Source organism: Ursus maritimus, unplaced genomic scaffold (genome assembly GCF_017311325.1).
Source record: "Ursus maritimus isolate PB19 unplaced genomic scaffold, ASM1731132v1 scaffold_34, whole genome shotgun sequence".
Lineage (NCBI taxonomy): Eukaryota > Metazoa > Chordata > Mammalia > Carnivora > Ursidae > Ursus > Ursus maritimus.
Window position 1 is genome coordinate 19,398,738 of NW_024426008.1, and position 27,691 is coordinate 19,426,428.

The 27,691-nt window shown below is 43.5% G+C and overlaps 1 protein-coding gene across 1 annotated transcript in view; it reads left to right on the plus strand.

Annotated features, from left to right (window-relative positions):
• Positions 1-27,691, plus strand: part of KANK1 (KN motif and ankyrin repeat domains 1) — a 195,558-nt gene that overhangs the window by 1,384 nt on the left and 166,483 nt on the right. The window contains exon 2 of the mRNA XM_040620285.1: positions 13,233-13,322. The gene's annotated coding sequence lies outside the window, so the exon portion shown is untranslated. The remainder of the gene's footprint in view (positions 1-13,232; positions 13,323-27,691) is intronic.

The following is a 27,691-nucleotide window of genomic DNA, read 5'->3' on the forward strand; positions in this document are numbered from 1 at the left end:
ACATGCCATAAATTTATTCTTTTAGTACTCATTTCCATGGTTTTTAGTATGTTCACAAAGTTATACCGTTATCACTACTAATTCCAGAACATTTTCATTACCCTCAAAAGAAACCTCGTCCCCATTAGCTGTCATTCCTCATCTCACCCTCCCCCAGCCTCCCTCCTTCATTTTAAGGTGAGGCTTTCCCAAGGTAGAGATTGACGTAGAAACTGAGAGATTATTAACTTTGGACCTTTTGCAGTTAATGGATTTGGGGGAAGAGGGAAGAACATTTAAGCAGGGCTGTCCTGTGGTGAGATTAGTGTCTAAGGATGCAGGAGAATCACTGGTGGGGAATGATGGCCTCCTTCAAAGACACTCGCAAGAGGGATGCATTTTATCCCCTGGGGGACACAGGGGTGCTTTGGGGTACTTTGTCAAGTTCACAAACCCCTCTAGTTAAGGTTCCACCTCAGCAAAAGCGAGTTCTGTTTTGTGTATGTGTATTTCAGGGGGGAAAGATGATAGAGCGGAAAAGAAGCAATCTTTTAAAAATAGTTTTGTTTTAAATCATCCAAACTGGCCCGGAAGAAAGAAACCACAGGCAAATGGCCACTAGAATCGATACAGTCAAGACCTAGATTCATTTTGTGACTGTCAGCATTTGCTCACAAATAGTGCTGTGAGCTGATGTGCTCTTGTATTAACCCCCCCAGTCCGAGGGGGACGGGGAGGGGGAGAAGGAGGGGAAGGGGGAGGAGGGGGAGGGGGAGGAAGAAGAAGAAGAAGAAGAGGTAGGGGTGTAGCTGGAGGAAATTCAAGGAGCAGTGAAGGTAAACTTGTAACTCGCACGGAAATCAAGACACAGAATGTTGCCAGACTCTTTTCCCATTACTTTTTCTTCCCAGGGTAACCACTGTCCCAGTCCGTTTTGCCTGTTTTCATTCTCTATGGGCATGGTATCCTCTAGTACATGTTTTTTGTTTGTTTGTTTGTTTGTTTTTCAGTCTGGCTTCTTTCTCTCAGAATCACACCGATGAGATTTAGCATGTTGTGTGTGTCTCTAATTCAGTCATTATCTTTGCTGTCCAATATTCCCCTGTGTGACTGTGCCCCAAATTATCTATGCATTCTAGGGTTGATGAGCGTTTGAGTGATTTCCACATTTTGTCCCTGGCCAGTAGCGCGACCGTGAACCTCGAGCGCACCTCTTGATACACCTGTACAGTTTGCTTAGGGCATATACTTAGGAGTAGAATTGCTGAGTTCTAGACTGTTCAGTTTAGAAGATCCTGTCAAACGGATTCCAAAGCGCTTGTATAGTTACTACTTCTACTAGCAGCATGTGAGAGTTCTGTCCTGTTTTAAACTGCAAAAGCAGTAAATCTACAGAGTTTCACAAATGGACAAAAGGTGACCCGTATTTGCCCCATTCCAGCAGGTGGATTATTTCAGTTGTGTTCACTTCTAGTGCTTTTCCACGTCTGCTCCTGTTTTTATGAAGTCATAATGGTCAATTTGGTATTTTGTTTGTCTTGACAGTATGTCTTAATATTGTTTCAATCTCCATGACTTTCTAAATTCTGCACACATCTACAATCCCATGGACAGGCTTCCATTTAATAATCCCCCCAGCATTAGAAATGAGTGTTAATTTTTTGGAGTTGTATATGTATTGCTAAAGAAACCATCTTTGTGCATTAATTTTTCCCCCTTTTGGGGATCATTTCGTAAAGTACAGTCTTTGTTTTTTTATGGCTCTGGATCTGTGTTGTTAAACTACCACCTGCAGAACCCAGCTGTCCCTGAATCTAGTACAGAACTGATTAAAGTAACCTTTAAGTTGCTAATATGTTACCTATAAAAAGGTGCCCAGTTGGTTTAAAATGGGACTCTCAAAGTAACGGTGAAGTTGACCCTGATACCTGCTTTTTAAATAGTGTAAATAGGACTATTGTAATTTCATTTGCCAGTCACATTCAATTTTTCTTTATATGATGCTTTTTGCCAAGATACTAAGCTAGGCGTTTTAGGGAGTACAAGAGGAATCATACCATTAAGTAGCTGGTTTTCCAGAAATTATGTATAAAAATTAAGAATGGGGTGCCAGGCGACTCAGTCAGTTGAGTATCCATCTCTGGCTCGGGTCATGGTCCTGGGCTCCTGGGATCGAGCCCCATGTTGGGGCTCCTTGCTCAGCAGGGAGACTGCTTCTCCCTCTCCCTCTGTGCTCTCTCTCTCCCTCTCTCCCTCAAATGAATAAATAAAATCTTAAAAAAAAAAATGAAGAATGCCAGCTAGGCAGAATCCTTACATATGACAAATGAGTGTTTAGTTCATTTACCAGATATTGAATGCTTCTATGAGTTCCGAGTCAAAAAAGGTCTTTCTTGCCTGAATGGTTAGGATCGGCTTCCCTGAAAAGTAAGACTTAAGCTGAGCCTTTAGGGATCCTTAGAAATTGGCGAGGGAACAGATGATCTCCGAAGAAGATAGCACTGAGTTATCTCAAGAGGAAAGATGAATGGTGCATGGGCTATTCTGGACAGCGGAAATGATGCTGGTCTTCTTTTTTTATTCTTTCTCTGGAATATAGTGAAAATTGGTGAACTAATATAAAGGCAGAAAAAGTAATTAGCACTTTCTGGGAGAGAACTTTTTTACTTTCAAGTCAGCATCCTGGGGTTTCATTCTGAACACTTGCCGAAGATTACCTCACAGTGCACTGCGTCTTTACCTAGTTATGGTTCTGAACTCACTCTTCCCTCTCAACTAAAATGCAGCAAAAACTTCTCTAAGGTAATGACTGCTCCACCAACTTGCATGCAGAATAAGCCAATTATCGATTTACCTTTAGTAAATACTAATGACATTCCTGTTTTATGCAAGGCTTGGTAGGGACATTCAGAGACTTAGACCCTCGCAGAGTTCACAGCAAGTGGGGAGATAGAAAGATACAGAATTGTAGTGGGAGGCAGAAGGATGAAAATATCTGCTATTAATGGCTCATTCTGGAAATGCAAGGTGGTGGAAAAATTAATGCTGAGAGGTGTGTGTGATATTTAAGGAGATTGGGCCTTGAAAAATGTATACAGGTGGGGATTACAGCAAAGGGCATTGCATTTTAGGGCACAGCTTTTAAAGCAGCAAGGAGGGCACTCTGATTTGGTCACATACTTGTAGGCCCAGGTGAATGGCAGCTTGAGCTTATGCTGTCTGTCCAGTGGCTTCTAGCTGCCTGAGCCAGCCTGGTTATCTTTGTGGAAATGTTGTAGCTCCGGACCCGGACCCAGACTGGCTGATTTGAATATAGGTTGTGCTGCTTGCTGTGTGACCTTTGGCACAGTTACTGAACCTCTCTGTGATTCAGTTTCCCATTTATAAAAAGGGATAAGAGAAGCACTCCCTTCATGGAGTTACCTGGGGAGTGAGTGAGTTAAAATGATAGAGGGGCACTGGAGTGGCTCCAGCTTTGGATTTCGGAATGTCCAACTCTTGATTTCGGCTGAGGTCATGATCTCGGGGTGCTGGGATTGAGCCCTGCATCAGGCTCTGTGCTCAGCGCGGAGTCTGCTTGGGATTCTCTTCCCCTCCTTCTGCTCCTCCCCCCCAATAAATAAATAAATCTTTTAAAACAAAGACCAAAACCATAGAGAGCACTTTAAAGACTACCTGGTACACCGTAAATGCTAAACACATTCACTGTTGTTGCTTTAATTTTTAATTGTTTAAATTTCTGAAATAGTATTTGTACATAGAATAATGCAAACAACAAAGGAGCATTTAAAATGTAAACTAAAACCCATCCCTCCTTTCTGACCCCTGCTCAGCTACAGTCTTTTACCGGGTATTACTGTTAACCCTTTCTGTTTTTACTTCTTTTGATGGTTGTCGTTAAGCAAATGAACTCAGACTTTAGTGCCTTAAACACTTGTTTCATGGTATTATGGATTCCGTGGGTCGGGGATTCAGGCAGGGGCTGGCTGCTTCTCCCTGTGGTGGTGAGGTCTCTGTGTCGTATGCACCTGGTGACCGGGCTAGTCTGGAGGGTCCGAGAAGGCTTTGCTGCCATGCCCCATGCCTTGGCAGGGATGGCTGGGAGGCTGAGCTCAGTGTTGACTGCTGACTGGAGTATCTAATACACAGGGCTCCTTCAGCCCCGGGTAGTCGGACTACTCACATGGCCATCAGTTTCCCTCGTGTATTAGTCAGTGTTCTCTAGAGAAACAGAACAAACAGGGTGTATGTATTTTTATAGAAGGAGATGTATTTTAAGAAGCTGGCTCATGTGATTATGGAGGCTGGTGAGTCCAAAGTCTGCAGTGTGGGCCAGCAGACTGGAGACCCAGGAGAGCCAGTGGTGCAGATGAAGACCAAAGCCAGTCTGCTGGAGAACTGTCTCTTGTATGGGGAAGCTGATCTTTTTGTCCTATCCAGACCATCAACTGATTGGATGGGGCCCACCCACATTATGGAGAACAATCTGCTTTACCCAGAGTTCACCAATTAAAATGTCAGTCTCATCCCCAAATACTCTCCAGTTGGACAAATACAATTAATTTGAGCTAGAGTGCCCCAGGAGAGCCAGTTGGAAGCTTCCTGGCCTTTTATGACCTAGCCTCAGATTATATGACCAAACTCTATTGATTGGGTTCGTCACAAAGCCTGCTCAGATTCAAGGAGAGGGGACATGGACCTCCCACTCAGTGGGGAGAGTGTCAGCAGATTTGCAGCCTTCTTCTTATTAAGAAACTGCCATATTGTACCCTTGATTTCAACAAATTTGGCAGCATCCATTCATTCCCTGCTAAGGAAGAAAGGGAATTAATATTACCCCCACCTCTCCTCTCTTCCTCTCCCCTCTGCCTCCCAATTTTATTAGATATCCCATTATTTTTATCTTGTTATTTTTAGTTCTCTCTTTTCAGTAACCTTTATACTTTTAAATAAAGCATTCCATACTTGACAAGGCCATGGAGAAATGAGATTTGTTGAGTGTGTGTGTGTGTGTGTGTGTGTGTGTGTGTGTGTGTGTTTGAGCAGTGGAAAAGAACAGAACTAAGAGGAGACCAAACAGAGAGGCTCTCATTAAAACACTTCAGTCACTAGACGTGTGAATTGCTTGCTAGCGTGTCCCCTGATGCTCACAGCAAGTGACCTAATCCAGCAGTTTTTATTTTCTCTTTGGCTTTTAAATTCTGATACCTGTTAGCCTTTTTCTTCCTTGAGCTTTATGTTTCAAGTGTGAATGCTTTCTCACTGATGAAGAATCTTAGAACAGATACACTGTTGAGTTGTGTATTTGTGTATGGATACATATACCAGAAGAACCTATCAGAACTAAGTATCCTCATGCTTTTTTCATTACAGAAGCAATCAGTTAATTGGAAACAGTTATATATTCAGACAGTGTCCGGAACCCTGTAGCTCTGTTGGAAGGCTTTTTTTTTCTTCTTTTTTTTAATTAGTTAATGGAATTGAGCAGTGGGGCTTAGTTTAACACTCAGAAGACATACTAATCCCCTTTTATAATTATCTGATCTCCTGAGAAGCACACAAGAACCTCTATTATTTTTGGTTTGTGTTGTTGTGTATTGCAGATAAAACTGCTTTTTATATAATTTTTGGCTTGATTAGAGGTAAGAGTGTAAATGTGTTGATATCTGCATTATATTTTTGGCTGAATTTGTTCAGATTTCTGTTGGTAATTCTGACTTGTTCACCTGTTGACCTTGGGGAAAATATGAAAAAATAATTAGAGCAAAGGTAGAAATCAATCTGAATTCATCCTCCCTCTTTGTCTGTCTCTCTCCCTCTCTATCTCCCCCACTTGCCCCCTCTCCTTCTCTTCTCTCCTTCTTCTCAACAGAACTGCTCTTTCCTAGCAAAGTAATTGCTTAAGAGTAGCCCTTTTTAAGGGCGCCTGGGTGGCTCAGTCCGTTATGCCTCCAACTCTTGATTTCTGCTCAGGTCGTGATCTCAGGGTCGTGAGATCGGGTCCTGAGTCTGGGTCTGTGCTCAGCGGGGAGCCTGATTGTCCCTCTTACGTGATGCTATAAGTCCCTTTTCTGCCAAACGCTTGCTCATCTCCCTTCCCCCACACAGAGCTGTGGAGCCCAGCTGATCATCTTTGTATCATACCCCTGGGGTATCCATCTCATGTCCGAGGTCACTTTTGTCAGTGTTTGAATGTTAATACATGGAATCGCAGTGTGTGTACCCTTTTGTGCCTGGCTGCTTTTCACTCCGTGTTATATTCGCAAGATTGCTCCATGTTGTTTTATGTGGCTCTGGATTGTTCCTTTCATTGTTTTCTTGGGTTCCATGGTGTGAATACACCACCGTTGACCCCTCCTCCCGGAGACCTGCATTGGGCTGTTTCCCTTTTGGGACCAGCCCGGACAGCGCTGGCACGGACAAGTCTGTGCATGTGTTCCGGCGAGCCTGTGTAGACAGTTGTGTTGGATGCATGTCTGGGAGCAGAGTTGGTGGCCGGACCGTGCACGATTCTGCCGTGGTAGAGATTGCCGGAGCGGTTGTATCCACATGTATTCCCCGCAGTGCTGTGTGAGTTCGACTCCCTCTAATGCTTGTTCCTCCCCTTTGTCTTATTTTAGCCAGTTGGATCAATACGTACTCTCGAATTCCCCAGACCGATGAAGATGTGCATCCCAGAAAAGGGCTCATGTAACAGACGCTATAACATATCTTACAGCATAGCGAGATACAGCACCTTCCACTGGTCTGAAGAATTCATCTAGAGATTTTATGCCAGCTTTTTAACCGGCCTAGCTTTTCTGTTTCTCCAGGCTATAAAATTCAGTTCTCGTGGGATTCTTCTCTTTTAATTTGGTAGGAGACGCTTGTCAAGAGATTGACTATTAGTAAAAGTTAACAAAACTTTATGAATAAACTCTACTGGTTCTGAGCATTAAGGCTTTCGGTATATTTGAAAGCCGAAATTCTGCTCGTGCCATCTTACTGTTTGAACTTTGCTGATTTGTTAAGTCGATCTACTGATTTTTGGCATTTACTGTGACATTTTTGTAGGAGAATGTGTCTAAGTCATGCTCTATAGTTGCCCAGGAATTACATTTCCACAAGAAAGTGCAGAAGAAAATTTGAGCTCTTGGTGCATAGTTTTTTTAAAGGAAGAAAAGAAGGGGATTATACTCACAGGGATACGTTGAATATCGTGTAGATTGAGTGGCAGTGCTAAGTTTTTGCCATTTTTTAGAAAGTGAAATGAGTCGTTTTGATGAAACTTAATATGTGATTTGATGTGCTTGAGTTTGTTTCTGATTTATTTCCCCTTGAAATTTCATCCTTCAGCTTCTACTTTAAGGGCCCTGTTTTATCTTCTCAGTTGTCTCTTCTTGCCTCTTGTATGCCTCTTCAGGAATGCAGCCCAGCTTTGTACTTCGTGCAAATGTTCTCTCCCCCTTTACATAGCACCAGGGGTGTTGCTGATCAAGGGAGAGGCCCTGTTTGTCCTCAGTACCTTTAAGGTATTTGTGGGTACCGTTTGGCCTGTTGGTGGCAAGATTAAATCCTGGGTGGCATAGCCTCAAGGGTCTTTAGATAACCAGGGCTTCTGACCTTGAGAGCAGAGTAAGATTTCTCTGCCTCCAGGGACCCCACTCTTTGATCCCCTTTCAGAGACATGGGTCAGAAGTTGGGGGAGAGTTTGTAGGATCTCTATCAAGGAGAGGAGGTTAGAAGAGAAATGATGGAAGCTTCCTTCCTAGAACTCAGTTTCTTAGCCCAGGCAGGGTTTCGGTAGCAATTAGGAGAAACAATTCAAATAGTTTACAGCTATGGAAATTTTTGTATATTGTTAAAAAAAAATTTTTTTTTTTTTAAGTGGAGGGAATTCAAGACTAATCCTCTCACGAAGTCATGTGAGGTCATGCTCTGATATGTTTTTGTTGGGGGGAGGAAGGGAGTCTTGTGGCTCTAGACTGAGACCTGAGAGTCGTTCCTCGTGCTGAGAGCTGCCATGGGTGGGAGGCACTGGCTTGAGGAGCAGCGGGGGCTGTTTGCGGAGTGGCGAAGTAGCAGGGGAATGACTAGGTTATGCTTTGTAGGCATTCAAAAATATTTTGTTGATGACTTTGCGTAATTATATTCATCACATACCGAAGCTGCCAGATCTGCTTGAAGGTACCGATTCATCACCTGTCGCAGTGGTTAGGGCCTCGCTGTGTGGTAACTTATTTATCCTTTAGGTGATAAGGAGTCCCATGCTTCCATCAGCTGCAGTTGAAGACTTTTGGTTGTAAAGAGATTTGTCCTAACAAGATTTGGTGCACACACCCCCCCCACCCGCCTGCCCGGCATGCATCTGATTCCTGTTTGGTTCCCTACCGCTCCTCTCCACACACCTTTCCCTTGTGTGTGTGTGTGTGTGTGTGTGTGTGTGTGTGAGAGAGAGAGAGAGAGAGTGAGAGAGAGAGAGAGAGAGACAACGAACTTGGGGCCATGAGGATACCACAAGTTACCCTCCCCAAGTTCAATGGACTCTGTTTTGTCAGGAGAGTTTTATTTATTTTTGTATTCAATTTCCATTTATTTTTGGCTCTCGGGGCCATGTGATCTCTTCAATATGAAAAACAAGCAGCCAGTTCAACACAAAATAGAGATGAGAAGCACAGAGTAGGACAGAACCGAAGTAGGGGAAAAGGCAGTAGCAAAAGGAAGAGGTGAGATGCTCGAAGATGGAGGACTTCCTATCCCCTCTTCTGGGGAACGACTCAAATGTTTAGGTGGCAGCACACAGCTTTCCATAGGTTATTTTCCCCTTTTCAACAGAGTTTTATTTTTATTTATTATTATTTTTTAAGTTTCATTTATTTATTTATTTTTTAGGGAGAGAGAGCGAGCGAGGAGGGGGAGGAGCAGAGAGGGAGGGAGGGAGAGAACCCCAAGCACACTCCACGCTCAGCATGGAGCCCGTCGTGGACCCTGAGATCAGGCCCTGAGCCAGAAGCAAGGGTCAGACACGCAACCCACTGAGCCACCCAGGTGCCCCCAGGAGAGTTCTAATCAATTTTGAGGTTAATAGAGAAAGAGAGCTGTCCCTTTTGTTTGTTTTTAGGTTATTTTAGCCAGCACCCCCCCCCCAGCCCAGGAACAAAGGGCTACTGTTTGGATAATCACGGGAAACTGGGAGAGCCTAATTGGAAGGCCTTTGTTTTCCTTTAATGAAAAGCCATGTGCTCATAAAGCTGTTTCACACCTTCCGGAGAACAGTATCTCTCACGCAGAAACAGCGAGCTCCTGTGTCTGGGCTGGGTGCTGCTGGGCTGGGCGTGCCAGCGGCGCAGCTCTCCAAGTCCAGAATGAGTAAGAAGACCTGGGGGACCTCGAGCCAGCCCAGAACCACTGAAGAAAGTAGCTTTACTACAATGGGGGGAAAATGTCATTCTTTCCTGTCCATCAGCTTCGCCAACAAGTGGGGAAATACTGCTTCAGGGCTTGATATTTATATGGTTCAGTTTCCTTGGGAACTTTCTCTTTCAAAGAAAACGTGTTCGGAGCCTCTGGCCTCACATCCACTTTGACCAAAGAGCCATGCTTCCCTGTTGATCAGATGTGAGTCCTGACTTTGAGCCGTTCCCCGCAGAACCAACCCCAGGCTGGCCGGGGTGCTGAGTCCATGGAAACTGTACTTCCTCCTCAATATCTCTTTTTCTCTCCTTGACCCTCAATGGCCCAGGGCAGCTTTTTCTCCACCCCCCACCCCCACGCTTCTTCCCTGTTTCTTAACTTTATTTTTGAACTGGTCGGATTGAATGGATCTGATTGGACAGAGCAGTGGTCAGGAGCCTGGGCTCTAGGGTCTCAACTCTTACGCTTCCAGTCAGGTGTCTGTTTGCTTTGCCTCCTTGTGTCTGAAAAGAAACAATATCATTTTGCCATAGTGTTTAAGTGTGTCTTGGGTGGGGGGTGGGGAGGGGAGGCAGGGCAGAGGGAGTAGGGAGGGAATATAAAGGAAGGAAGGTCTAAGATACAGTGTTTCCTGACTATAAAACTCCCTGGGAGAACATCTCAAAAGACCTGTCCTGTTTGCTCGGGGCCAGAGGAGTAGAGAAAGGGTTATGATCCCAGGTAGCACACAGTGGATCAAAGAACCTTGGGAGCAAGTAAAAGGGCAGAGGCAGGCTCAGGGACCCCAGCTCCGAGAAGTACCATCACCCTTCTCTCCTTTCTGCAAGGTCTTCCTCAATTTTGGCTGAGCAGGAGCATCTGCCTCTGCCTGTAACGGGGGTAACAAGAGGTCTGGTATAGAGGAGCCGAGGTGATCAACGAGGTAATGGGCATGCGAGCCTTGCCTGAGCTTCGTTGAAATCTGGATCACTCAGGAAGCCTCTTGCTCCGCCTGCTGTCCCAGCCAAGGGAACTCACTCAGTGGTTATGTAGGGTTCCTGGTAATTACCATTGGTTATTGAGGTTGGGGTACTTGTCTCTGCAGGCACTGGGATGGGGAGAGATGAGATACGTTCCTGGGACCCCAGGTTGGTGCTGTGCATATCTCTTCTGGGAATGACCTCCATACAAATGCTGAGCTGTGCTGGAAACACGTTATGGGACTGCCAAGGGCTGGTGGTGCAAACCATTCATCATTTAGAATAATGTTTCTAGGATGTAATGCATAAATATTCTTGATAAATTGTGGGCACACTACTGGTTGTTAAATCGGTGGTTCATTGTATCTGAAGCTTTAGGGGATTGAGGAGAGTAACATTGTATTTATAGTCCAAGACCCAGGCAAAGGCTGGGTCCCATTCAGTTGACTGCTTACCTCTTCTTAAATCAGTGACTGTGTGGACCCAGAGGTTGGGTCTTTTTCTCACAGCAACATGTACTGTTTTGCCTTTTCTTGTGTTCATTAAAATGAAGAACTTTAATTTAGCGGTATAAATGAAGGGTGGAAAGGCAGGTCACGAAGTAGAAGGTATTTGTCATATATCCAATAAGCAGCTTGTCCAGAATATGTCAGGAACAGCTACAAATCAACAAGGAGACCAAAACCTCACTTTGAAAATGAGCAGAGGGCATTCAATATCACCGGTCATCTGGAAAATGCACATTAAAACTACTATAAAATACCAACACATATTCAAATGGCTCAAATTTAAAAAAACAAACAAACCAACCCTGATAACCGAGTATTAATGGAGACAGGACAAGCTCAAACTCTCATTAACTGCCAGTGGAAGTATAAATTGGTTCGATTACTTTGGACTTACGAAGCTAGACAAATACATAGTCTATGAGTCAGTAATTATACTCCTAGATCTGTGTGCCCAACAGGAATGAGTGTGTATGTGTATCGGAAGTGTTTGCAAGACGGCTCATAAAAGAATGATAGAAACCTAAGAGAAACAGTCCAAATGGCCGTGAATGGGTAAATAAATCGTGGCAGGATTATGCATGAAATATTGCACAGCAATAAAAAAAGAACAAAGTACTACAAAAAAAAACCCCATGAATATTGAGATGTTATATTGAGTAATATTATAGATACTATATTGAGTAAAAGAAGCCAAAAGTGTACATATTGTTGATTTCTTTTATGTGAAGCTCAAAAAGAGGCAAGAATAATCCATGGTGAATAGAAGAATAGGGTAAGGGGTTTGGGGTCGGGGTATATTGACTGGGAAAGGACATGGGAGACTTCTGGGGTCCCGATGAGGGTCTCTGGCTTTGACCTAGTTGCTGATGACATGAATATGTTCATTTGTAAGAATTCCTCATGATAAATATTTAAGATTTATAATTTTACTATATGTGTGTTATTCCCTATTTTTAAAAGTTTCTTAAGATCAAACATTTAAAAATAAATAAGCCAAGATTGATAATAAAACAAGATTATTGGCTGTGTAAAAAGAGAAGCACATTTAAACTGGCTTAGACAAACCAGCATCAACAAGGAGTTGGTTGGGGAACCAACCAGAACATAGGAGCCCAGCCAGTCCTCCTGGGAGTTAGGACCTGGAGTTGATTCCTGTTGGGCATTCATGGTATCTTGTCTCCAGCATTTGTACCATACTTTGGCTTTTCTCTACAGACCACCTTTCTCTGCTTCAGCTCACATGTAGTAGAAAATGGCAGCCCAGCCCTTGCTTATCATGACTCCTATCTCTAGCCTCCCTGCTCTAGCCCCCTTTCCCTCCTTGCTGATGGACTTACCCTATACCTTCCCCCACCCTCCGTCCCTGGAATAGGAATCATTTTGTAATCCCGTCAGCTATGGCCAGGGAGGCTGGGATTGTGTAGTAAACACAGAGTAGCCAAGGGTAAGGATGGGTGGATTTTTCTAAAAGGGAAATGTGTGTGGGAAGAAAATGGTGCTGAATGTCTGCTCCCTCCAGTCTTTTCTAGCCCCAATTTGGAGCAGGGAAAAAGAGTCCCCAGGAAATTCTTTGCTACCTCACAACCAAATCAGACTCACATTTGCTTCCAGACGGACACCCCAGCAGCTGGACCCTGATATTTTGCAAAGTCTTCCTAACTAAGCTTTATCAAGAGCCCTCACAAACCAGACTTGCAGAGGGACCAGTTACCTTGTATCATTTGGGGATTATGGAGTAGTTTCCCACATGCATGAAGATTCACACCTTCTGGATATAACTTTCTGTCCAATAGTAGGAAATAGTGTTTCTAACTTGATTTGAATTTAGCAGTGTGAATAGCCTTCCTGTGGACTTGCTAACCATGCTAGAGGGAACCATGGCCCCCAGATTCAGGACTTTTCAAGGCAGAGTATAGCATGATCTCTTTACCACTCTCTACGATCAGCTTAGTCCTGGTAAGTATTAGGAGTTTCTCTGGGCATCCAGCTTGCCAAAACCCCATCACAAATGTACAAGAGATGGTGCTGAATTTTTCTTTTAGCAGTGAAGTTTTTAAAAGAATTGCTGTATGTTTTCATCAGAGTAGCTATGAGAAGAACCTTTAAGCACTGTTTTTCTTTGGCTTCTAGAAAACAGTTTGAGAGATCTAGTAATTTACAACAAGTTATGTTTTAATTGTTCTTTTAAAAAACTATTTGCATCATGAGATATTCATATTGGTAAGATATCCAGGCAGAGGCTAATACAAAAAGGCTAAAATGAACCTGGATCTTTGGGGGGATTGATTTCTACGCCCATAAAATCCTAGACAATTCCATTTCCTTGTTTTACTGGGAGACTGGTTTGCCGGTTAAGTTTATAACCTTGATTCTTGTTTTATCCCCCCATCAGGTAGAGATTAAATACATGCCTATGGAAGGGTGAGCTGTTGAACCTTATCTTCTTTGAACCTACCGTTGTTCCCAACAAGGTCTTCTAAAGGTCAGTCAAACAAGTAACTTGGGTTTTCCTTCTCTTTCTAAAGCACATATTTATAAGGTAAAAACTTTAATTAGAAAAAGACACTATTTTCAGTTTAATATGCATGTTATGCAGATTGTTAGTATGGAAATTCACTGGCGGTAAGACCTACATGTCTTTCTGCATTCATTAAGTTGTGCTAAGGTATTAATTATTCCACTGATCATTAAAACATTTTTTTTCTTAAAGAAGTGATGATTTCATCTTTCAGCTTAGGCTACATGATGCTCAGTGACCTAAAACAACGTTTTAATTTCTTGTTCACATTACATGACAGCTGTGGCTCTGCTCCAAAGGTCTTCTTATTCTAGCTCCAGATCCAGGTTGAACAAGCAACCCCGCTCTGGGACATGGTAGCGGGTGAGAAAGGGAATGACCCATCCATTCACGGCTCTTAATGCTTCTGTTTATGTGTTTGTCGCTTCTCACATTCGGTTGGCTCTGGCAAGTCACATGGCTAAGCCTCCCAACAGCGGAGTAGGGAAATGTATAAATTCTTCCATCTGGAGACACTGTAAGTCACATGACAATGGGAAGTCTGTTCCTTTTATAGGGAGGGCAGCAGATAATTGAAACAACAGTATAATCTACCACAATGGAAAACTATATTTAATTCTAAGAGGTTTAATGGCCTGGATGCTGATTCAGAAACAGCATTTAGATTGATTACATCTGTATTTTGGGGTTTGTTTTGAAGAAGTTATGCTTCAGAAATTTGCCTACATATGGAAAACAGGGTCTAGTTTTTATACAGGACTGATTAATCTTTTATGAGTTGGAGAGCCATACCCACAATTTGGTAACTTTCCACTCATTGTTTCTTAAGGGTCTAGATCTGAATTTAAGCAAGAAATTATTTTTCTTAGTCTCTCAACTTTTATATCCTGATTTTCTTTGTGTTATTGCTATCTTACTGGTCGATTGTCTTTGGTTTAATTGCCTGAATTAATATGGTTTTGGCAGCCACTCAAAGGCGGATGACACTGTAAAGGGAATAATAGAGATGAGCCTTTTGGAAAAACTGAAATTTATTAGGGCTTAGTGAATCTGTCCTGGTATTTTTCTTTCAAAAGTGAAATTGCTGAGCTGTTGCTAATATCCTTACTGGAGAATTTCTGCCTTAGTGTTGAAAAAGGACAAAATCAGAACCCTTTGAAGAAAGATGGCAAATTGCAATTGTACTTACTATGAGATATAAAACTTCAGTGCCTTGAGTGGTTATTCTCCCATCTCCATGTTGGGGAGGTTTAGAGCCCTTTTTGAGGGGCAGGCAGGGAATCTTGACCATTCTTACAGCTTCACCCTCACAGCCTTTTGTGGAGCGGGGACCATCTGTTTAGGCAAGAGTCTTGCATAGTTGCTTTATTTTTTTTTAAAGATTTATTCATTTCCTATTAAGAGGCTATTATGATTTGTCTCCCTCTCTGATTTTGTCAAACCATAAGAGACTCTTACCTCTAGGCATCAAACTGAGGGTTGCTGGAGGGGAGGTGGGTGGGGGATGGGGTACCTGGGTGATGGGCATTAAGGAGGGCATGTGATGTAATGAGCACTAGGTGTTCTATGCAACTGAGGAATCACGGACTTCTACCTCTGAGACTAATAATACACTATGTGTTAATTAATTGAATTTAAATAAGAAAAAATTTTTAAAGATTTATTTATTTTAGAGAGAGAATATGTGCATGAGTTGTGGGGGAGGGGCAGAAAGAGAGGGAGAGAGAGAGAATCTCTGGTGAGTAGGGAACCACACACGGGGCTCAGTCTCATGACCCTGAGATCATGACCTGAGCCAAAATCAAGAGTCAGCTGCTTAACCGACTGAGCCACCCGGGCATCCTTAGTTTCTGTAATTTTTATGAGAATGCTGAGATTTCTTCTGATTGATTTTTAAAAAATGTGAGATATAATTGACATAAGCGTTATGTTAATTTTAGCCGTGTAATATAATGATTCAATATTTGTATATTGTGCAAAATGATCACCACAATAACTCTAGTTAGCATCCATCACCACACATAGTTACAAAGTTTTTTTCCTTGTGATGAGAACTTTTATTTTTTTATTAAAGTTTTTTATTTTAGTTCTGGTTAGTTAACATACCGTGTTAGAGTAGTTTCAGGTGTACAATACAGTGATTCGGCAATCCTGTACATTACTCAGTGCTCATCATGATAAATAGACTCTTTAATCCCCTTGACCGATTTCACCCATCGCCCTGCCCACCTCCCCTCTGGTAGCCATCTGTCTGTTCTCTATAGTTAAGAGTCTGTGTCTTGATTTGTCTGTTTTTTTTTCCTTTGTGCATTTGTTTCTTAAACTCCACATATGAGTGAAATCGTGGGGGATTTGTCTTTCTCTGACCCTTATTTCACTGAGCATGATACTCCCTGGATCCATCCGTGTTGTTACAAATGGCAAGATTTCATTCTTTTGTATGGCTGAGTAATATTCCGCTGTGTGTATGTACCCGTTTTCTTTATCCATTCATCTGTGGATGGACACTTGCGCTGCTTCCATAATTTGGCTGTTGTAAATAATGCTGCAATAAACCCAGGGATGCTTGTATCCCTTTGAATTAGTGTTTTTTGTATCCTTTGGGTAAATACCCAGTAGTGTGATTACTGGATCATAGGGTATTTCTATTTTTAATTTTTTGAGGAACCTCCACATTGTTTTCCACAGTGGCTGCACCGGTTTGCATTCCTACCAACAGTGCGCGAGGGTCCCCCTTTCTCCACATCCTCACCAACACCTGTTGTTTCTTGTATTGTTGAATTTACCATTCTGACAGGTGGGAGGTGGTATCTCATTGTGGTTTTGATTTGTATTTCCCTGATGATGAGTCATGTTGAGCATCTTTTCATGGGTCTTTTGGTGTGATGAGAACTTCTAAGACCTACTCTCTGCAACTTTCAAATAACACAGTATTATTAACTCTAATTGGTTGGCTTTTAAGGTAAGTGGACCAGTCCTCAATGGGTAACACTTAATCAGCCCCAAGTATAAATGAAAACTTGTTTTTGAGAAATAGTGTCCATTTATGATATCCTAAAGGATTTTGCACACCAGTCCCATGCAAATATTGGGTAGTTGTGATGCTGCTTTTCCTTTCCCTGTAATTTCTGTTATCAAGTTGGCGTGTGTTATGTCCTGAGCTCGCATTATTGAAGGATAGGGAATGGTTTAAGGAATGGCCACAGGAAACCCTAACACAGTACATCTCTCTCATGTCTCTCAGTGGCCCTTTTATGAAGAAGCATTAGAAAAGTTCCCCTAGGCCCTAATATTGGACGATGTTGATTTATTGAACAAAATGAATCTCGGGTGAAGCTGTGATTTCCTTATTGTGTTGGCCAAATGTGTATCCTACTGTTAAACAACCACGGACAGCTTGATTGTCATTTTTCCTAACGAATTTAGACTTTGTTTTACTATTCTGTTGTATTTTCCCTTGTTCTGAATTTGATATTTTTCTTCTCTTTTTAAAATTAAGGTAAATATAATTCAGGCTAGTTTTGAAAGTTGCCTGAAGCCCTTTCTGGAACGAGGTTGGATATAAATACATAGCGTATGCTTACTTGGTGCATTCAAACATTTTAAGAGGACCCTTAAATGTATATGAAGGGGGCGTAGAGAGAGGAGGAGAGCCGGGTAACCCCCTTTCTGTGCCCTTTGTCTCCCTTGTCGTTCTCACCGGTGTGCGCGCTCAGGGGTTGCTGGGGTCTCTGGCCCTTGTACTCAGACTCTAGGCAAGAGACTCTGGCGGGGCCCATTCGCTAATGAGGAAGGGGCTGGTGGTGTGCCGTGGGGTCTGCGGTGCAGGCCCAGGACTGAGAGTGGGATGAAACCGGCAGGAGGCTGCAGTATAAATGGCACATGGACAGGAACAGCTCGGGAAGGGACTGCACACTGACTTTGGGTTTGGAGTTGATATTTTCCAATGAGCTACTTTGACATCTGACCCAGGTCACTGTGCAAACTCTGATACCCTCCTTGGGCCAGGAGCGTGTGCCTGTCTGTGGTCTCCTGACCTACGCCTGTGACCTACTCTGGCTCTCCCTTCACTCCCCTCCCTTGGTGCTGACAGCTCTTGGTAGTCCAGCCAGAACTGGCCAGAAGCTAAGCACCTGCTGTGCTGTAGCTTCTCAAAGAAGTGCTTTCCCTGAACTTTGACTTCATGCTAACCCTTCGCTGTTATTGATGGACAGTATAAAGCATGTTCGTATTAAAGTTTTTGTACACTTGCTGTTCTCCTCCTTGCTCACTGGCCATTCGTTTTCCCTTTCCTTTGCTGGTTCTTCATCTCCTTCTTAAGGTAAGTGGTTTTTGGAGGGCTCTAGGGCTCAGTCCTTGATCTCTTCTTTTCTCTAGACTCTCACTCCCTCAGTGATGTCATCTAATCTCACGGCTTCAGGTACTGTTAATATTCTGGTGAGTCTCACATTGATTTCTCCAGCTCTGCCTTTTTCACCCAACTCCATGCTTGTATGTCCAACTGCGTCCTCCCGTCTCCACCTGGATGTCTCCTGTGGCCACCTCAGTGTGGCCACAACAGAATTCCTGCTTTGTCCCCAAACTTGTTTTCCCCACAGCCTTTCCTATCTCCATTGTTGGCAAGACCTTAAAACTGTGTGTTCGTCTTCACCCTCCGTCCTCTCCCACTTGAGTTCATTAGCAAATTCTGCTGACTCTGCCTTAGGAATTCACCCAGAATCTTCCTCCTCCCCATTTCCACCACCCTCTCTCGCTGGGATTACCACAGTAGCCTCATAACTGGTCTCCCTGCTTCCGTCCTTGCGATCCATTCTCAGCAGCAGTTCTCTTTAAAAACAAAGGTCAGATGATGGCCCTTCTCTGCTCAAACCCTCTGTTGGCTTCCTGTTTGCATAAGAGGAAAAGGTTTTACAGTGAATTCTGGGACTCTTTTGACCTGGTCCCTTGGTAGTCTAGAACTTCCTCTCCTGTACTCACGCCCCTCCCTTGCTTGACAGCGCTGACCTCATTGGTCTTCCTCAATCATGCCTGTGTGGTCATGCTGAGTGCTTCCTCCCATGTCACCATCTCAGTCCCTTGACTATTTGTTCAGAATTGAAATTAGCCTCCTCCTGCCACCCTTCACCCCCTGAGACCTTCCTTGTCCTTTTTCCCGTAGCATAATAGCACATTATGTAACTCGCCTATTATGTTTATTGTCCGTCTCCCGAGGCAGAATATGACCTCCCCCGGGGTAGGGCTCTTGATCTGGTTTGTTGGCTCACATATCCCAAACTCTTAGAACAGAGCCTGGAAACATAGAAGGTGCTTCATAGGTATTTGTTGTCCAGTGAGCTGCTAATAAGGGTTCCCTGTGCCATTCACAGTCCCTTCTATAAGGAGGTGTATGTTTTGGTTACAAAAAAAACCCCCAAAAAACAAAAAAAACACATCTATTTTCCTGATGAATAGGGACTTTTAATTTTTTCCCCCAGTTATGAAAGATGTGTAACTCATCGTATTTCCTTTTTCGCCCTGGCTACCAGGATGCTAGGAGCTAAGTCGTATGGTCAGTTGTCCTTCACTATGTAGGTAAAATCCTCCAACCCCTCTCCCCCTTTCCCCTCTCCCCAGTCTTCACTTGATGAAAAGTTGTCTGGGAGTTCTTTTTTTTTTTTTTTTTTTTTGACAAAAACTGTGCCTTTTATCATTAGACCCTTCGAGTAACCTTTGGGCATAAATGGTGTGTAAGAATTCACACCCACTCGGCAAAGGAGAGGTAGTTTATGGAAGAGACTTGTTCCTCTGAGCTTACAGCTGGCTTTCTTTTCACCTTCCGTGAGATCAGCACCATTGTTTTAGGTAGTGTGCAGCTTAAAGGTGTGGCCAGTCCTCTGAACCAGCAGTTTTGGATATGCTATCTCCCCATAAGCTTTTATGTGATTGAATTGCACATGTGCAAGTATTAATGTACTCGGAAGCTATTGTCAACCCCAAACTCTTGCTCCTTAGACCCGAGGACCCTAATGTCTGACAGAAGATCCTTTGAAGAATTTCTTGCCACAATTCAGTAAAAGAAATTGTTGGCCCAAACCCCAGAGGATGAAATCAATGGTAGGCTGTTCAGTCTGGACACATAAGAACTGCTGTCCTAGTGCACGCTTTCCAGATGGGGGCACTTTTAGGGGGTACCCAAAGCCATAGCTTAAACGTCTTCCTGAAACTTCACCTTTGCTCTTAAAATCCTTGGAGAAATCCCTTCTTAACTTGGGCAGTCTTAGCAAGTTCTGTCACATAGAGGCTTACAAAGATTGGTGGAATTTTCTGTTTCTGAGTTGGCCACATTGGAGTTAATGACTCCAGTGGGTGTAGTCATCTAATGGAAGCAGGCCTGTGGTGCTGTGGGCACTATGCTCGAGGAGAGTGGGCACCAAGGGTTGTGCCGACTTCTCTGCTCCCGTGGCCGCTGCTCATCCTTAGATGGGACTCCTTGGAAACCACACAACTAGTTTGTAAGCAAATTGAATTTGTTACTCGAAGGAGCTGTAGTTTGAATTTGTTTTTAAAATCCAATTACCTAGAGTCATCAGTTCTTACAAATTAGTTCAGTTTCCTGTTCAAGTTGCTTTTCGCTAAATTCTGCACACAGACCCACACTTCTCCCTGGTTCCACCTCTCACAAGAACAAGGTGTCAGCAAACACAAAAGCGCTAGGGATTTTGATTTTATTTTGTGATCTTAGTCACATTTAAAAAAAAAATGAGACGTTTATTTTGTTGTTTCTTTATTTTGGATACTTCCTTGGGTAAGCCAATTTTGGATATTATTTCCTGTCTTCATACTGTGGAAGATGAGATTATGGTTCTTATAATTTCTTCCAATACTCTTTTCTCAAATCATCTTAATACAGTTTTTTGTTTGATTAATGCATAACGTTTATAGTATTACTATGGAAATAGTTTCACAGCTCAGGTGTGTCGTTTGCACATCTCCTTCCTCATACAGCTTCTTCTCACCCAGAGTTAATAATCGTTTGGTTCGTTAGCTGTATGCGCCTCTTAACTGATTTACTCCCAAATGGAAGTCTAACCTCTTTATGTTTGAGAACCTGAGGGTAGCTATCTGTCTGACGCATTGCTCCTCAAAGCGTTCCTTGTGAAGTATCGCGTCAACCCAGAGATGCCCGTGTTTCTCCTTCTTGGATCCTGTGGTGTTCTCTTTCCTTGTGGTCTCTTTTGGCCTCTTATCTTGGTGGAGGGCACTGGCTAACAGCTTCTGAGAAAGGTTACGTGGGGAGAGACATTTCTTGGGATTTGGCGTGTCTGCATTGTCTCTGCTCCCACCCCATACTTGATAGTTTAGCTAGGTATGCAGTTCTAGCTTAGAAATTAGTTTCTCTCAGACCTTTGAAAAGATTTCTTCCTAAAATTCCGTCTTTATATGAAGGCTGGAACTTTTCCCCCTTCTTCTCTTCAAGAGCTTTTAGGGTCTTTTCTTTGTCCCAGATACATTGATTGACCTGTTTTTGTTGATTTTATTTATTTATTTATTTATTTACTTACTTGCTTATTTATTTATTTTTGCCACAGAGTGGCCTTCCCAATCTAGAAACATGTATTTTTTAGTTACTGGAAAACTTCTTGACTTGTCTTTGATAGCTTTCTCTCTTTTCTCTTGATTGATTTCCCATTTGGTCCTTCTGAAACAGTCCTCTGACTTTCTTTTCTTTTTCTGTTCTGTTTTCTAGGTCTTTGTCTTTTTATTCCACTTTCTGGTAAATTTCTTCAGCTTTACTTATAACCATTTTGTGGAATTAAAAAACAATCTTCAAATGGATAATATGTGGCTCAAATTTAAAAGATATAGAAGGGTCACTGAAAAACCTCCCAATTCCTGCCTCCTCAGAGGCAATCAGTGTTCTTGCTTCTAAAGATACTCATAAGTAGAAAACACTAAATAAAAAAGTGAATGTGTTTGTGTATTGCCATATTCTCCCCCCTTTTAAGATACTTCACATATTGTTATGCACCTTGCTCTTTTCATATAACCAAACATCTTGAAATTCCTCTATATAGGTAGAGTTTTTCTTATATTTTTATAGTTTTAAACACTTGGGCAATGTAGTATTTTCTTCTTACAGATACTCTGTTTTGTTAAATAGGTTTCCTTTTGATTTTGCTATTTGCAACAATGCTGCAAGAGATAACTTTGCACGTAGATGATTTTGCTCCCATGTGATAAAACCCTAACTATGGGATCACCAGGTGAAAGGATACATGGCATTTGTACTTGGAGGAGATGTTGCCCCAAATGCCTTCCACAGAAGCTGTGCTAATAGATAGCCTCTCAGCAGCAGGGTACGTAAGTACCTGTGCGTTCACGTCCTTGCCAACCTGGTATGTTATGAAACGTGTTCATCTTTGCCAATCTGATAAGCGAAAAACAGTATCTCCCGTGGTTTTAATTTGCATTTCTCTTAGGAGGTGGAGCACCCATTCGTGAGTCCATAGGAGCCCTTTCCTTTGTATTTACCTCCCTATGAACTGTTCTGTCCTTTGCTGTTGGGCTTTATGTCACTTTATGTCCGAGGGAAATGAGCCCCTCATGTGTGATGAGAGTTGGAGCTGTTCCTAGTCCTGTTCAGCTTTTGACTTGGATTATGTTCCATTTCTCCATGGAGACAATTTTAGCAGCTGTCTATTTTAAGGCCTTTGAATTTAATACCATAAAGAGAAAAAGGCCATCCTTACTCTAAAATTATTTTTTTAAATTGTCCAGGGCTGCTTTTGTTACTTCTTTGCTTTCAGTTTTTATATTTATGTTATTCCTCCATCTTTTTTTTTTTTTTAAAGATTTTATTTCTTTATTAGAGACAGCCAGCGAGAGAGGGAACACAGCAGGGGGAGTGGGAAAGGAAGAAGCAGGCTCCCAGCGGAGGAGCCTGATGTGGGGCTCGATCCCAGAACTCTGGGATCACGCCCTGAGCCGAAGGCAGACGCTTAACGACTGAGCCACCCAGGCGCCGCATTCCTCCATCTTGAATTAATTTTACAACGTAGGGATCCCAGTATGCTTTTTTTAGATGGCTGCTGGTTTTCACAACCTTTTACTTAATAAACCATTTACTCCTTTGATGGGAAATGCCACCTTTATCCTATATTAAATCCTACATGCGTGTGTGTCCATTTCTTGACATTTCTGTTTTGTTGAACAGACTTGCTATTCATGTTTTAGTTGTGACACCTCTCATTACTAAGGGTTTTCCAACCTGTTTTGTTAATAAGGAGGATTAGGTTTTTATTTTATTTATTTTATTGTTGATGTGGATGTTAACTACCAGTTTTGCAGTGGCATTTAAAGGTGAGTTATGCAAAATTTCAAGGAAACCAATCAGCATTTTATGTAACTCAGAGGTACACTGACCTCGGTTGGTTCAGCCCAGAGTTTGCTAATGTGAGGCTTACTGTTTTTTGTTTTTTTCCAGTGAGGGGGAAACAAGATACCAAAACAGGTAAAAAGTACTTAATTATTCACTTTTGGGATCAAGATTGGTTTACAAGTCAGAGCATTAGTTTTGAGGCAGGAAGAACATGATTAAATAGGTCAGTAATCACAAAGCAAAACTCTCAAGTTGGAGAGTTGGGTGAAGAGGCCTGTTGGTGGGAACTCAGAGTCATTTGAGATGAAACCTCGCTCATTCGCAGGTGTTGAAAATCCAGTATCAGCAGCCTTGGTGATTTTCAGTGCGGAGCTTTTATCTGAGATGATGAAAAGAGACTGCAGTGAACCGGAGACCATTTCATTCTGAATCATGACAACCTTTTGGCATCTGTCCTCAGCGTTAGTCTGAAAAACCTCAGAACGTGGAAGAAGCAGTCGTCACGTCTCTGAGTGTGTGTGTGTGTGTGTGTGTGTGTGTCCATCCATGGGGGCCAGGCTGTTGCCATATTGTATCGTGACACCAAGAAAGAGAAGAGAGCTCATCTGGATGCCCACCTTAGCTATGGTGCCCAAAGTGCCTGCGCACGAGTCATTTTAGGAGCTGTTTTTCTCCCGATGGTCATGAGTTAAGCCATCAGCTGAACGTGAGTGCAAGCACGGATACGATACAGAGGACACCCGTCTTAGCTCGGGCTGCTGTCACCAAGTACCCAGACTGGGTGGCTTAGCAGCCCTGCGATTTCTCACAGTGGTGAAGGCTGTAGTGCAAGGTCAAGGTGCTGCGTGCGTGGGTGCTGGTGAGAGTGAGTGTGCGCGTGCTTCCTGGCTCGTGCCTCCTGCTATATCCTTGTGTGGTGGAGAGAGGAAGGGCTCTGGTCACTCTTTCTTCTTCTAGGAGCACTGATCCCTCATGACCTCACCTCAACCCAGTTACCTCCCAAAGGTCTCACCTCCAGACACCATCACGTTGGGCGTTAAGACTTCAACATACAAATTTTGCAAGAGACGCAAATGTTAAGGAGCGGTCAGTCCTTTCCTCAGAGGACGCGAGGGGGATTTTGGCTTCACCTAGACATATAGTCTCTGCAGAGTAATAAGTCACTCAGAAGCATTCATCTTTGCTTTCCAGGAGCTCTGGGCCTAAAACTCACATTTAAATTCTTCCATGCAGTGCCTGAAATGGGCCCGCGATGTTTCAGAAGGTGCTAGGGCCTCCTTTCCCTTTGTAAGTAAGCGGCTACAAAAAGAAGCATTCACGTGAGTGTTGCTGTAAGTTTGGCTTGTGTTTCCCCATTTTCTTTTTTTTTTTTTTTTTTTTTAGATTTTATTTTTTTTAATTTATTTGACAGAGACACACACAGCGAGAGAGGGAACACAAGCAGGGGGAGTGGGAGAGGGAGAAGCAGGCTTCCCGCTGAGCAGGGAGCCCGATGCGGAGCTCGATCCCAGGACCCTGGGATCATGACCTGAGCCAAAGGCAGATGCTTAACCAACTGAGCCACCCAGGCGCCCCTGTGTTTCCCCATTTTCACCGTGTTTAAGTGTACATTTCAGTGGCGTTCCGTACATTCACATTGCTGTGCAGCCGTCCCCACCCTCCATCTCCAGAACTTTTTCATCTTCCTAGACAAACTCTGTCCCCATGAAACACGAACTCTGTTCCCTCCTCCTGGTCTTTGGCAACACTTCTACTTTATAATTTTTTTTAATGTTTGTATATATAATTGATGCCTTTCTTATTAGAAAGTCATTACCAAACTACTTGGCTTGAGCATATAATTTGTTGCTTAAGCTTGGGACGGTCTTAATCACTCATTTTGGAACATGAGGAAAGTGGGTAAAACTGCCTGAGTTTATTAGGAAGAAATGTGCTTCCAGATTTCTGGAGGAGATAAGAGATTTCCTTACTGATGGTAGCATCTCCGTCCACCGTGGTTTTCTCATCTCTTGGCCAGAATGCGCACTTGCCCTTGTGGGATAGTGAACAGTGTCTACACAGCTGCAGGAGGGAGCTGGGAGGTGACTGTGGTCGGAGGCTGGGTAACTCCCGGAGGGCAGTGCATCACGCCCTGCGCAGTTGCGGGTCAGAACAATTTTGGAATTGGAGTCCGTGGTGCAGGGGTGTGACTGTTCCAAGAGGAAGGCACTTGGGAGTATTTGCACTGCTTTGAAGCCAGCTCCAGGGAGATACTGTGACTTCTTGTCAGACAGAGGCAAAGCTGGGTGTGTGAGGTTTTCCCATGCAGGAGCAAAGGTGGTTAAAAAGCGGAGATCATCATTAATTTTGTCAGTAAAATTTGTTGAGCCCCCAGGGCAATTTGGAGGAGTCCTTGCTGTTTTCGGAGTCTGTTGCTGATGACGGTATTTCATAGGCATTAATCCTGGGGGAAGAGCATGAGTGTGGGTTCAGAGTTTAGGTCTGCCCGTGTGTGACTCCAGGCGTGTTGTTTAACATTTCCAAGCCTAGGTTTCCTCAAGTGAAGAATGAACGCAGAGATCGTTTGCTACCAGTTCTTTGTAAGGAACAGATCAAATAACGCACATTGCCTTTAAAGTGTCTAGCACGGTCTGAGTACTTAAAGTAGGAAAACTCTTATGCCCCCGGAAGAGGCATATAAGATAGAATGTCTTGTACAAGTGTATTTTTATCCTCCAAAAAAACAATGTTAGAATCTTCTAATCCTGAACGATACGACTTCTCTGAATTGTGAACCATTGTCGTCGGATCATGTTCTGCTGTCCGGATCATCTGGGTGAGACGTGCCCGATAAGAGAGGCTGGGTCTTCCAGCTCGGCCAGAACCGGGGTGGCATCTCTAGCTCCTGATGGGAGCGAGGAAAGCCGATGCAGAGGTCCCGGGAGCTTTGAACAGCTCCTACCCATCATCTTGTTTTCGTCTTCAAACAGTAGGCTGGAATTTGGTTTTGGTAGCTACGTTCATTATCTTACTGTCTCCGAGCCGTATCTCCTCCTTCCCATACTGATGAAAAGCAAAACCAAGTCACTAGGCACATGAGGCACATCCTGCTTTTCGGATCTGGAGATGCACCTGCCGACGCCCCCAGAGTCTCCAGATTTGGATCAACATAAGGAGGAGAGGATAATCCATCCAGCTCCTTTACTCTGTTGCTTTTTTTTTTTTTTTTTTTTTTTATCCCCCGGGTTAGCAGAGGCTTACAGCTTGAGGAGCAGAGAAAACGGGTGGGCAGAGATAAGATCCAGTTCTGAGGGGCACCTGGGTGGCACAGCGGTTAAAGCGTCTGCCTTCGGCTCAGGGCGTGATCCCGGCGTTCCGGGTTCGAGCCCCACGTCAGGCTCCTCCTCTATGAGCCTGCTTCTTCCTCTCCCACTCCCCCTGCTTGTGTTCCCTCTCTCGCTGGCTGTCTCTCTCTGTCAAATAAATAAATAAAAAATCTTTAAAAAAAAAAAAAAAAGATCCAGTTCTGTTGTCATGTGCACCCAAATAATGCATCTGCTTGGATCACTGCCCATCTGGGTGTACTCGGAAAGGGCACTGAGTGACAAATAGTGGGAGTGCGAAGAATGAGCCCTTAGATCTACCCAACTTGACAAAATTCAGAAAATGTCGTGCAGAGATGTATGCCTTTCCAGTTGGTGAATCCAAAACAATGGGATTGTTGGCAGAACTTTTGAATTTGTTCTTTTTTGAAAGCATCATTGTGTCCAGCGGGTACATGTGCTTGGCTCATAAACATGCGTGCCTGAATCACACTGCCTGGGAGGCTGTGCATTTTATCACCAGCAAAAAGGAGCGCAAGAAGTGGTGTCTTCCTGCAGGTGCGAAGAGGTTTTCTCGAAAGAAAGAAAACGTAACTCTTTTTTTTTTTTTTTTTAAGATTTTATTTATTTATTTGACAGAGAGAGAAGCAGTCAGCGAGAGAGGGAACACAGGCAGGGGGAGTGGGAGAGGAAGAAGCAGGGTCCCAGTGGAGGAGCCCAATGCGGGGCTCGACCCCAGGACTCCGGGATCACGCCCTGAGTTGAAGGCAGACGCTTAATGACTGAGCCACCCAGGTGCCCCAGAAAACGTAACTCTTAGGCAGGAAAGGGGAGACTGGTTTCATTCCTCGCCGCTTGGTTTTATCCTCATCATTACTAAGGTGACTTTTTCTCCCTCTTAGTTATGCAGTTGCCTGCTGGCTGACATTTAACTCTCTACTGAGAATCCTGGGGAATGAACTACTATAATTTATAGTCCGGGGTACAGATGCAAAGAGACAGAAGGGATATTCAAATGCTTTCGGTGCCTTGTTTCTTTCCTTGGGATGTCTTCTCCCAGAAACCTTATAGAAACACCAAAACTAAAAAATTCTTACAATAGGAAAACACCTGTCATTCCTCCTACGTAGAAAATTCTAGGATTTTTTGCAAAATTTGGCTTTGCTTCGCCCCTGCAGAAACAACTGTGGTCTTTTTAATTCTCATTGTGTATTATAATTTCATGGATGGAGATGGGCGGGAGGCGGGGGAGCGGGGGAGGCTGAGGTAGGAAGCCAGGCTGGAGAATTAAAAATGATGTCTTTCTTTGAGGATGCCCCCGTCACCCCCTCCTGCTGGCTTCTCGACCGTGGGACCCAGCCGCATCACTTCCTGTCCAAGTTGGCACCGAGAGGGGCACAGTATCTCTGCCCAGTGTTCTCAAACTGCAGTTGGCACGTTTCCAGTAACAGAGTCACCCAGAGAAACAACTCGGTCCCCTTTTTGTCTTTCTCTGTTGCCTTGGGCAGCGTCCCGAGGCCTCAGTCCATCTGTCTCTTGCATTTTGGAATAGCCCCATTGAGTTCCCAGATCTTGCCTTTGATTTATGTAGCACTGGTTTCCTGAACATCCAGGTCTGCCTCTCCTCCCTTCTTTTATGCTTAGACCCTCAGTCTTCCCTAGGGAAGACTCAT